Here is a 12,963-nt window from a genome sequence, read left to right on the forward strand (position 1 = left end):
CAATAATTCTGCTACCATTATGAATCATTAAATAATTATCTCCTGATCAAAGGTATTTGGTGACTCTTGGGAAGAGTCCTGTGAACACAGATGGGACATGACTCAAGGGTTGAGAATCAGTGCTCTCACTGAATTTACAGTAATTTCAGAACTTCAAAGGCATCTTTCTTTTCTTTCAAGAAAAAATAAACTAATTCCAGTATACTCTCGTTTTCTTCCCTCCTTCTTCCTTCTTTCCTTCCTTCACTCCTTCCTCTCTGCTTCCTCTCCTATGTTTTTCCTTTTCTACTGATAAAATCTTCCTTGAAGCCAAAATTATCTGTCTTCAACTAAAAGCTAATTGTCTAGATAACCATCAGCAGCTTTGGCAGTCTAAATATTTTAGGGGAATATTTTTTATTCTCTCTGAACCAAAGACTGCTATTAATAGCTATAATGGACTCATTTATTTACTGTACTTTAATTCAGTTTAAACATTTATTACCAACTCACATATTCGCCAACCATTGGCAACTTATCCCTTTTGTTAAAAATTGATTCTTTTCTTAAACAAAATATCCTGATTACAGTTTTATCCCAATTTAATCTTCCCAATTTTGCTCTACTCTCATCCCTTCAGGATCTAGTCCATTTCTGTTTCTCATTAGAAAAGAATAGGATTCTGTAAGACAAAAACAAAACATACTAGCAAATCATATAAGAAAAAAAGCCCATCTCATTGAACTAGGACAAGGCAAATCAACCTAATGAAAGGAGACTAAAAGAATTCTTTTTATATTAATTATTTTAATTGTAAACACAGATATTTACAGTTAAGGGTCTTTATGGACTGTAGAGTTTCAAGATATTTAACATATGTTTTAGAAAGGTTGAGACTCAGTCTCATATCTGTTTTATGATATAATTAGAAATTGTACTTAGCAAGTCTCTTTGTGATTATTTGTTCTAGTGGTAAAGCTACCAATGGTACTTCATATTTTTTATTTATTATTATCAGTATTATTACTAATCCCCAATTTATTTTTACAGTTCAGTCTCTATCCCTTTCCCACTCTGCCCTCTGACATTTCCTCACCCCATTCCTCCACCACAGTCTCCAAGGGAATGGCCCAACCTCCAACATCCCCACCCCCATCACACACCACCAGGCCTACACATTTCCTGGTACCTCAAGTCTCTCAAGAGATAGGTGTGTCTACTCTCAGTGAGGCCATTTCAGTGAGTCCTCATGTGTGTGTGTGTGGGGGGGGGGCCTTGGGCCAGCTAGTGTATGGTGGCTGTTCACATCCCGAAGCAGACACCTGAAGGATCCCACTGGGGCCCACTGGATTCACCAGAGCACACCGACTTCTCCCAGCTGGCTGCCCAGAAGCCCCTCTAGCCTCTTACAGGACTTGGAGATGCGGTGTTGCCGCCCAGGCTAATCTGGATCTGGAAGCGGAGAGAGCTGAGGGCTCCTGCCAGAGGCCTCAGGACTGGAACCCAAGCTCTGGGCCACAGGAGCAAGCTGTGCTGCGAGCTCCCAGACTGCCTCTGGTTGCACACCGGGTCTCCCGCACTGCCTGAGACCTAGTGCTGTGGTCCTGGCCATTCAGATCCCAAAGCAGGCACCCGAAGGCTCCTGCTGGGGCCCGCTGGATTCACCAGAGCACACCGATTTCTCCCCGCTGGCCGCCGGGAAGCCCCTCTTAGGAGCCTTATTTATAATAGCCAGAAGCTGGGAAGAACCCAGATGTCCCTCAAAGGAGGAATGGGTACAGAAAATGTGGTATATTTACACAATGGAATACTACTCAGAAATTAGAAACAATGAATTCACAAAATTTTTAGGCAAATAATTTGATCTGGAAAATATCCTAAGTGAGGTATCCAAATCACAAAAGAATACACATAGAATGCAATCTCTGATAAGTGGATATTAATTAGCCCAGAAGCTCTGAATTCGGGAGGCACAAATCGCATAACAAATGACTCCCATGAAGAAGTATGGAGAGGTTCCTGATCCTGGAAAAGATTGATCCAGCATTGGAGGGGAATATAAGGACAGAGAAAAAGGAGGAAGGTGATTGGAGAATGGGTGGAGAGAAAAGGTTTATGGGACATATGTGGAGGGGGATCTGCGAAAGAGGAAATCATTTGGAATGTAAACAAAGAATATAGAAAATAAAAATATTAAAATGAAAAAAAGCATAAAAGAAAAGTAAATGAAGACTATATTCAGTAAAAATAAATAAATAAATATTCAGACATTAAAAAAAAAGATATGGCAATATCTTTCAGGAAATAACATCTATAAAACATAGGTAGCCTACTTCAAAGACATCCAAAGTATTTCTAGTAAAAAGCAGGAGGGCAAAGTTGTGGCTAATTGAAGATGCAATAAGGCACAGGGGACAGCATTCAGTTCACCTGGTTAACAAGAAAACACCCTTTTGCAGTTGGAGGCAGGAGAAACAAATGAACCTTATCTAACTGTAATGTGTACATGTGGGAAATTACTGAAGATAGGTTGTTTTTTTTTTTTTTTTAAATCAATGTGACAAACGCCTGAAGTTCTGGTACATACATAACTGAAAGACCCAGGCAATGAGTACTTGTATTAAGTTTGCAGTTAAATATTTTTAATCCTTTTATTTAATCCCTTCTTACCTTTGGCAAAAAGCCACAGAGACCAACTGCTGAGATACTCCCAGAGTTCTCCACGACCAAGAAACAGAAACACCTACCAACTCTTTTACCCAGAGGCCTTTGCTCCTTTGTACTACACCCAGTTAACTGGTCCACCCAGAGGCCTTTGTGTCCTGTCCTCATGCTATGCCCTGCTAAATAAATACTTCACCAGAGACCTTGCATTCTGGTTGCAGGACAAAAGAGCTCATGGTACACATTTCTGCCCATAGCCACTGTACAGGAGGCAGTCACAAAGACTTCTGCCATCACTGCTGACAGGAACGCACTCTAGCTGGAGGTGGCAGAAGAGCAAAGGGAGCCTTCATTTTCTAAGCGGAAGATGGGGATTATGAAGATGAATTTCTGAAGACACAAAGTGAGTTGGAATGAATTTCATGTCCTATTAGAACGGTGTGGGTTTTAAGGTACTGCAGTGAACAAGGTGTGAATGGAGACCTGGCCTCTGCCCCGTCAGGAAGAGCTCTGTGTTTCAAGGTCTTGCAGAAGTCTGGGTGTATCAGTTGCAGAGCTGGTTGGGTTGTAGGGAAGAAGGAATTTGTTTCTGTGTGACAGGAGGTGAAATACTGGCAATCAAGCAGAGAAAACAACGTCTAAGCCTCCCACAGTGTTGCTTGAGTGCTGAGGTACAGTTAAGCAGCTAAACACATGAATGATGCAAGTTCGGCACTTTCTTCTGGCGTTACCTTGTTGGAATCTTTATACTCAGAAAGGTTTGAAACATCAGGGCATGCTTGTTATGGATTATCCCATAAACTGACTGGTTTGGAATCCTATGCTAATGTTGACACACAAGCCCTTGGAGATAAAGTCTGTTGTCACAGCATATCTCCAACAGCTGCGGAGCCAGAATCCTGGGCTGACATTCAGGGCTGTACAGAGAGCATTATATGGACAAGAATAAGGGAACTTGTCATGCCTAGTTCTTCATTAGAATACTTAAATGTAACCTCCCTCCAATGAGTTTACCACAGGCACAGTGCTTTGAGTCATGCCTTACACCTCCATAGCAGGTCCAGGGAGAGCTTGTTTTTTTTCAGTCTCTTTTGTGACCACCTGGATAGCAAAGCATCTCCTTTTCAAGGTCTGTGCCCACTTATAAGGACTCAAGTCATGATTTCCATTTAGAGTTTTGTGCCAAGAGAAGCTAATTCTTATGGAATTGGCAAAAGGAAAAAGAACTTGCAGTTTCTCTCTGCATGGCATAACAAAAGTAACTATTTTCTTTTGTTTCAAAGGACAGCAAAGTTGGTATAAATTGTCATGATATTATGGGTGGTACTAACTTTGTCTTTTCATATTAATCTTTTCATTCATAGTTGAATGTCTTTATAGGAAAAAGAATCTTTTATACAGTCAAGAATCCTTATGATTGGGGGAGCACTGACAAATGCATGGCTTTATACAAAGGTCAGTTGAGTTGCATGTATTCTTAAGGTTTTCATTGTTTGCTGTATTGGAAAGTTTTTATTTTGCTGTCCTAAAAAAGGTACACCACCACAAACTTAGGAACCATAAGAGTTAAAATATAAACTCTTGTGTTAAATCATATACATTGGAAAATTGATACTGATGTATTTTAACAAAGTGACAGGGCCCTTCTATGTATGTGGACAGGGTCGGGAGAAAGAAGTAGACGGGTTGTTATAGTTAAATTTCAATGGATACACACATGGATTTCTCATAAGTAACACTCTCCAATTTGTGTAAATAACATGTGCAAGCAATATATATATAAAGTTGAAGCTCTACCACCCTCAGTAAGACAATAGTGATAGACAGATGGTGCAGTGCTTCCTGGTATTAAGAAAGTCCTGTTTTGAGTCTCAGCAACACGTTGACTCACAACCACCTGTGACATCAGTTTGAGAGATCAGGACTTGAGATGTGCTCTTCAGGACTCCTGGCAACACTCATTGCACATAAACTTCATATAAGCATGCACACACGTACACATGCACACACACACACACACACACACACACACGGACACAGCTAAATGTAAAAAATGTAAATAGTATGTACTTTTAGTAATACAGTAATGATGAGTGTTTGTAAAAATAACATGGGAAGGGTTGGGTATCTTTTCACATGTAGAGACATTTACTTGACAGAGTTTGATAATAAATGATGACAATAGGTCAAGGATTCTTTTTTATGTAAATGAAGGACATGGAAACAAGGCTTACTTAGGCTAATGCTTTAATGGTTGTACTAGCAATATCAGAGTTTCTTTTTTCTTGAGGTTTTAGTTAAATGAATAAAATAATATTGTAAAACTCTTGAATGAACCTCTTGAACATTTTTTCAAGTATTGAGAGAAAACCATGACAGGCTAGCAGTAACCGTTAGAGCTGCCAACACAAGGGAATGAAGAGGACAAAGGAAGCCATTCCTGTCACAGTGGATGTCACCAGGCAGTCTATGTAAGGCTAAAGATAACTGTGGAAAAGGCCGACTATACAAAAATGCATTCATAATCTTTGGTTGGTAGCAGAAAGATAGAAAGAGGAAGAGAAGGAAGAGGAGGATGAGGAAGAAGAGGAGGAAGAAGACAAAAATTACTTTTCTAAAGTAGGATTGTGGTGGTTTGAATTAAAACGCGCCCCATACACTCACAGAGATTGGCACGATTAAGTGGTGTGACTTTGCTGGAGCACATAGGACATGTTGGAGGATGTATGTGACTGAGGGTGGGCCTCGAGGTTTCAAATGCTCAACCCAGGCTCAGGGTCCTTCTCTCTTCCTTCTCCCTTCCAATCCAGATGTAGATTTCTCAGTTAACTCTGCAGTACCATGTCTGCCTGTATGCCACCATGTCTCCTGTCATAATAATAATGGTTGTATTTCACCTCTGAAATACCACCCAGCCCCAATTCAGTATTCTCCATTTTAAGAGTTGCAATGGTTATGGTTCCTCTTCACAGGAATCAAACACTAAGATGGAAACTGGTGCCATGGCCTGTGGTGTTGCCAAGATCGGATGGATCATGCTTTCATCTGGAGGAATACAGAAGACTTTCAGACTTCGAACTAAAGTGCAGATGGACAATTCAAGCAGGGTTTATTGGGTTATAGTAGTAGGATCATGGAAGACTGTGATGCTTGGGGTTATTTAAACTGTGAGGGCTCAGTTAGAGAAGATTCAGGGGAGAATATTATTAGTATAGTGCCTAGAAAAATATTCTTGTGATATTTTGGCTAAGAGCATTGCTGCTTTCTACAATTATGTTAACATCAGTCTGAGGCTATATTGAACATAATATGCATTAAAAGTTTTGACAGAGGACACTTAAATCAGCCTAGCATTGACTGTGTCATGTGGTTCTTTTTGGTCTGACTTATGCAGTTTTATAATGAAAAGGAACAATCTGAACTAGGAAAAATACAAAATGTACAGTGTGAAAAAGAGAGCACCAGGACATTTAAAGCAACTAAATCCTGTACACAAGGACATTTAAAAAAATGTAAAGAAGTGCCTGATGCTAGATGAAATACAAGGAATGGTTGACATCAAGGTAAGACAAAACCCAGCCAAGCTTCCAACTCATGAAAAGGCCTGATTCATACCTTAATACTAGCACTACGGAGGCAGAGACAAGTAGACTTCAGAGTTCAAGGCCACCATGTTTTTTCAGAGCAATTTCTAAGTCGTTCAACCTTAGGCACTGAAGAAACCCATTGAAAACAGAAATCTGGTGAAAAATGTATTTGAAAAATAAGAATATTTTGATAAGGGGGTTATTTTCCAGCCCAACAAGTAACAAAACTTGGCAGCCTTGGCCTTGTGGTCATGTCAGAGTCAAGGTTACAAGAAGGAGGTTGTGAAATCTCCCTCCATGTTGAAGGGAATTCTCAGAGGTCAGACATGTTAGGGGTGTCCCTGCATAGAGGTCAAGAGAGGCCATTGCATGAATCTGTGAAGGTGAAGCCTGGATTGCCTTGGAGACGCCAAGATGTTAAGGATGCCAGAGCCCTGGGATATCTGCTGAAGAAAGCTGCTAACACAGGGCCGAATCACCCCAAGAAAAATAGTGTGTTGCCTCAACAAGTATGAAAGGAGTTGGAGATCTGAAGAGTGTTTTGACATCATACATGAAGATGCAGAGTTTGGAGTCTGTTCAGCTGGTTTTTAGTCTCCCTTGGCCCAGTATTTCCTCATTACATCCTCTTTATACCCTTTGGGAATGGTAATGCATATATCCCCTGCCATTATTTCTTGAAAGTATGTGACTTGCTTCTTCATTGTGATTTTACAGGGGATTACCGTGAGATTGCATGAGACTCAGTGCTTTCAAATGAAGCTGTTCCTGTGATAGACAATGGGGACATTCTAAGTAAGACTAAATGATTTTTGCATGATGATGATGGACTATTGATGCAATGGAGAAGAATGTAGTAGTTTGAGTGAAAATGGCCCTAAAGTGGCACAGGGAGTGACACTTTTAGGAGGTATGGCCTTGTTGGAGTAAGTGTGGCACTGTTGGAGGAATTGGGTCACTGGGAATGGGCCTTGACTTTCCAAATGCTCAAGCCAGGTCCAAAATCTCTTCCTCAGGAGCTTTCCAATTCAGTTGTAGAACTCTTAGCTATCTCTTCAACATTATGTCTACCTGTATTCAACCATGCTTCACAATAGGATGATAATGGACTATAACACTGAACTATAAGCAAGCCCCAATTAAATATTTTTCTTCAGAAGACTTGTTGAGTTCTGGCTGCCTTCCCAGAGGCCATTTAAGTGCCAGGGACCCTATGTAAGACCACACCTAATGCCCACAATTTCCCTTTAAAGTAGGCCTAACATCACCAAAAGGCACCCAATGCTCTGGGTTCTATATTCTGGTCCATGACTCTGGAAGCTTTCCCAGAGGCCATGTGGGCACTAGGGACCCAAGATAAGACATGGTCCCCTGCATACTAGCTCCCCTTAAAGTATACCCAAAAACCATAAACTACACCCCATCTCCTGGGCAACCATATTAGACACTACAATGTTGCTAGAAGATCTTTACATTCCCAGAGGTCATGCCTGTTCTAGGGATCAAGAGGTGTTGGTGGTTCCCCAAATCCAAATCCAAGAGGTTCTCCAGGCCAAAAAATCTTAGAAAAGAGACCACACTGGACCTGAAGTCTGGCTGATCACCAGAACTGCAGGCAACCCAGGACAGAAGATCAGAACAGCAACAAAATTCGAGGAAAACAATACTCCTGTGGTGGAATTAGGGCTGAGGAGGAGGGCAACTCTGTAGGAGGATCAGCAGTCTCAATTAACTTGGACGCCTGAACTCTCTCAAACACTAGACCACCAAACAGGCAGCATACATCAGTTGATATGAGGCTCCCAACATATGTACAGCAGAGGACTGCTGGATCTGTGTTCAATCAGAGATGATGCACTAAACCCTCAAGAGACTGGAGGCCCAAGGAAGTTTAGAGGTCAGGTGGGGTGGGGTGGGAGTTTGGAAAATACTGTGGAGAGAGGGGGTAGGGAGGAGGTGGGATGTGGAATAGTCGGGAGGGTGGATGGGGGGGAGGAAATAAAATATGGTATGTAAATTTTTTTTAAAAAATTAAAAAGAAAGAAAAGACCAAACCTCAGAATAATAGCAATAGAAAAAATATTCCCAGGTCAAAGGATCAGGAAATAACTTCAATAAAATTATAGAGGAAAATTTCCCTAAACTAAAGAGATATCTATAAATGTACATGTAGCTTACAAAACACCACATAGATTGAGCCAGAAAAGATCTTCCACCAAAAGATAATCAAATATATATGTATAGGTACTTATGTATATATTATATATGTATATATGTATATATATTACTAAAAAAGTATATATAGCAAAAATATTTAAAGCAGAAAGGGAAAGACAGAAAGTAACATATGAAGGCAAATGTGTTTAAATTTCAACAGAATTCTCAACAGATACTCTAAAACCCAGAAAGACCTAGAAAGCTGACTTACAGACTTTAAGACACCAGATATGTCATTCCAGACTATGATATCCAGCAAACCTCTCAATCAACAGAGATGGAGAAAATAAGATATTCTGTGAGAAAAAACACTAAATAACATCTACAAATCCAGCCCAAAGAAGATACTAGAAGGACAAATCCATTCTGAGCAGGTTAACAACACCAAAGAAAACACAGCAAATAAGAAGTTGCACAGGAGAAAAACCAAAGGAAGGTACACACACACACACACACACACACACACACACACACACACACACCAGGTCTCCAGTACCTAAGAGGTCATCTTGCATACAGCTCCACAAGTGAGCCCAGTTCTCTGCTAAGTGGAAGCAAGGCCCAGATCTGAGTGCACCATCATCATGCTGGTCTGGAGACGGTCTCAAGACACAGATTTACTGTACACTTGTACTAGGGCAAACCTAGTATTTAGGCCACGAAAGGCCACTCTAGGACAGACCCAAAACCTAGGCTGCAAGTAAATGCTACACACACTCAGATGCTTGGTATCTTAAACATTGAATACGTACTGGATCTAAGGGCAACTCAAGTTCCTTTGGTCAGCCAAAACTCATGGGGTAGAGGCCATATATTTATTGCACAAAGACTGGTCAAGTAGCCTCTAGAATCAAATAGTGACTGCTTTGTAATATTAGTAACCAGGAGGACACGCAATGACCTCTTAAGTGTCCAGTGTCGAGAGGACCCAGCCCATTTTTATTACAAGGCAGGGCTAGTGCGCAAGCAGCCACATACTGTTCCTCAAGGCAAAAGCAGTGACCAAGGATGGGACTGCAGATTGACACCGTAACAGGACAACACCTAGGGGAGGCAAAGAAAGGTCATGTTACAGGAGGGAGCAATAGCCAGGGACCACCATATTGTACTTACATGTCGGATAAAATATCCACAGCCTATCCCCTAAGTGACCTCATAGAAGACACAATTCCATGGAGCTGGGTCTTAGGCTGTGTACAAAGCAGATCAGTATCTATGCGGCACTATCATACTTTTTACTATTTTAAGCATTTGTACCTAGCAGATGCACACACTGATCCACCCCAAGACGGATCTAGTATCCTTGGTGCCAAGTATATAATGAACAGGTGTCAGGCTTCTATCAAGATTGTCACCAATGAATCAATGATATCACATGACATTAGTAGTATTCTGGGAGCTCAAACTTCTTCCCTTTAGGGAAGGTTCAATACCACTGGGCCATTGGCATGTGTAGCAGGAACAGAGGTTCTCTAGAGCTTATTTTGGGAACAGGACACCCACTTCTATCAGCAGCCCCTCCCATGACCCTATGGGGGACTATTTGTTCAAATAAAGTTTCAGCTTATTGTTGTACCACATATTCCCCTACGACAGGGGCCCACAATCCTCTGCCAGCAGCTTTTGAATTTTCTGCCTAGACCTATGGCTAGGACATACAATTACTAGTCCATCCCATGGACATACTCCCTAGATGAACATACTATATCCACTGAAGAACCTTTTAACAGTCGTGTCATGAATGAACTTTCCATCCTACCACGCCCAGGTTGCACACCCTTAACTGGAGTACATAGAGGGGCCTCTGAATAAAAGTGCCTTGCTTGTTGAGATCACTCTGGAGGATGTTCTTGACAGGGCCCCCGCCTATTGTTCCAAAGGAAGAAACATATACTGGCTGTGTGACAGACACTGCCAGAAAGTTCCTCCACATCAACGATGGCTTCTGAGAACATCTTCAAGCCATCAACTCTTTAAGGGACTGAAGTCAACAGGCAATGTAAAAACAAGTACAGAAAAATTCTAGTCATAGTAAATGTTTGTGAAGGTCTCAATACCTGGGGTTATGATAAGGGCTTGAACCCATGAAATGCTTGCTCAAGACACAAGTCAAGGAAGAAGAATGCCTAAAAATGCAAGAGATACAAACCTGTCACCACAACACAAAGGACCTAGAAAAAATGTGAGTTGATTAGTCTGTGCTTCACATTAGCAACCTGCTTCAGAGAAAGAAAGGGCCATGAAATCCTGACATTTATGTCAAGATAGGTAAAATGAGAGTGTAATATTCTGAGAAAAGGAAGCTACAAAAGGAGGAAAATATTGGATAGAGGGACCCAACACCTGATGCTAAAATGATGTTGGCTTAAGAATGGGAATGAGCCAGTGTGTAGCAGGAAGAATTCAGAGATGTACTTAAAGCCATGAATGTGGTAGATTATCATCAATTACCCAGGTTCTGTTCACCAAGCCCAGTAGAATGGTGACTGGTGGCATTGGGCAGCTGAAATTTCTTTTGAAAAGAAAATAATCATCCTTCTTTTGCAGATACAGATGTTTATTCAAGGTTGCCATGTGTGTGTGTGTGGAGGGGCTCTTCTAGGTAACACTTCTGTTGCTGGCACAGCATGGTACCAAGCTCTCTGTCCGCATCCTGGGTCTTCACCCAGACACACAATACCTAAAATCAACAACCATACAGATTCCACACTCTGGGTCCTTTGAAAATTGATCAGTTCTGCACACATGTGTTGATGTCACTGCTGTGGGTAGTGCCAACCCAAAGAGCACCCAGTTATCTCTCTTTGCCCCCATGCATACAAGAATGGAGGTGATGGAAGGACGGAACTTGAGAAGTGCCTTGCCCTTGTCACTTGGCTCTTGCCGGAACAGAAAGGAACTGTTCCCAGTGAGGAAATTCCTCAAGATGTCTCAGATAGTGTTCTCTTAAAACCGTGGTAAGGGTAAGGTGCAGATGTTCCTGGAATCAGAACACATCTTTCTTTCTTGTTCTTAGCCTACCCACTTGTGGGCCTGGCTTTGCCCTACCTCTGTATCAATGAACAGGTGCCTCTTCTATCAAGAAGACCTGAATAAAAAAGGATTTGCTAAGAATTACAAAAAGTCCAATTGTGCATCCCTTGGAAATAACTACCCACTCACAGTGGCCTGAGCCAGGAAGATGCCATGTGCCCCTCTTCCACCCGGGTTGTCTGTGATGAAAAAGGCGTCAATTCCCAGGTCCCTACAGGTGAGGCTGGCTGCAAACCTTGTTCTGTGTTGAGTGATGTCACTGGTGTTTTCTGCAGTTTCCAGAGCATCAGGCTTTGGAATGCTCACTGATTGGCTCCAGAAGCATCTGGCCTTTCCCTTCCTGCAATAGACATGAGAATGAAGCAGCAGCACACACAGCAGAAGCAGGAGCAGCAGGAGCAGCAGGAGCAGCAGGAGCAGGAGCAGCAGCAGTAGCAGTAGCAGCAGCAGTATTGCAGAAGTAGCAAGGACATGATCATGCCAGGAGACAGCTCTAAGGGAAAACTGATCAATTTACACCAAATAGTTTGTAATACAGAGTGGTGTCAGGGGACAGAGGGGTTGAGTTCCTCTTTAACACATTTGAAGCTCTCTTTGTCTTTATACTTGGTGGGAATGGGGCAAGTCACCATGGGCCACCCAAAGGAAAACTTACAATGTCCTGTCAGGGGGACTCATCTGTTTTACCATCAACATTGCCCCCCACCCCCACCCCCACCGCACTGCAATGCTTCTTACCAGCACCTTCTCTGGAGTCAAATGTCAAGCACTTCAGATCTCACCTTGGATCTCCTCAAAAGATGGTGCATAGGTAAGCCTCACCTTGCACATGGCTGTGTACCCTGGGCCAAAGTGGGGAACAATGCCCATGCTCACTTCCCATGACTCCCAGAAAAGATGAGAATAGGGAGTTACTTTGTCAGAAGTGTGTGGAGACAAGAGAAAATTGATTTGGGTAAAGGTTACAGAAGGCAGTCACTCAAACTATGAAATTACCTTGTTTGTAACGTGGGCTCTCTCCACTTCAAGGAAATAGAATTAGTACTGACTGTGCCTCTTTGTGTGACTCTGTGTGTGCGTGTTGTGTGGGTGTGTTGTGTGTCCAACCAGAAGTAAAGTATACTCATCAAATGGCTCAAATTTGAGTGCAACATGCACAATCAGAGACTAGAGCTGGTAGTTTTGTGAGGGCTTCAGGATCTCTTTCAGTGTAACTATGCAGTAATCAGGATGCTCTGCTCTGCATCAGAGCTGTGGGTCTGAACCATCTCTGCCCACTCTGTATTCACTTCTGGACTCCAATGGATACTCATGGCTTCGCAGTTCTGTTACCACATCTTATAATATCAGACATATCTGTTGGATACATGCAACAGGTCAGGTCTTCTGGGTTCCTTCCTCTGCCTCCAGGACCACTCTCTCCTCAGCTCACAAGTACACCTGGAGACAGGCTGCTGAGCTGGCATTCTCACTGTTCATGAAG

The sequence above is a fragment of the Apodemus sylvaticus genome, chromosome 20 (genome assembly GCF_947179515.1).
Source record: "Apodemus sylvaticus chromosome 20, mApoSyl1.1, whole genome shotgun sequence".
Lineage (NCBI taxonomy): Eukaryota > Metazoa > Chordata > Mammalia > Rodentia > Muridae > Apodemus > Apodemus sylvaticus.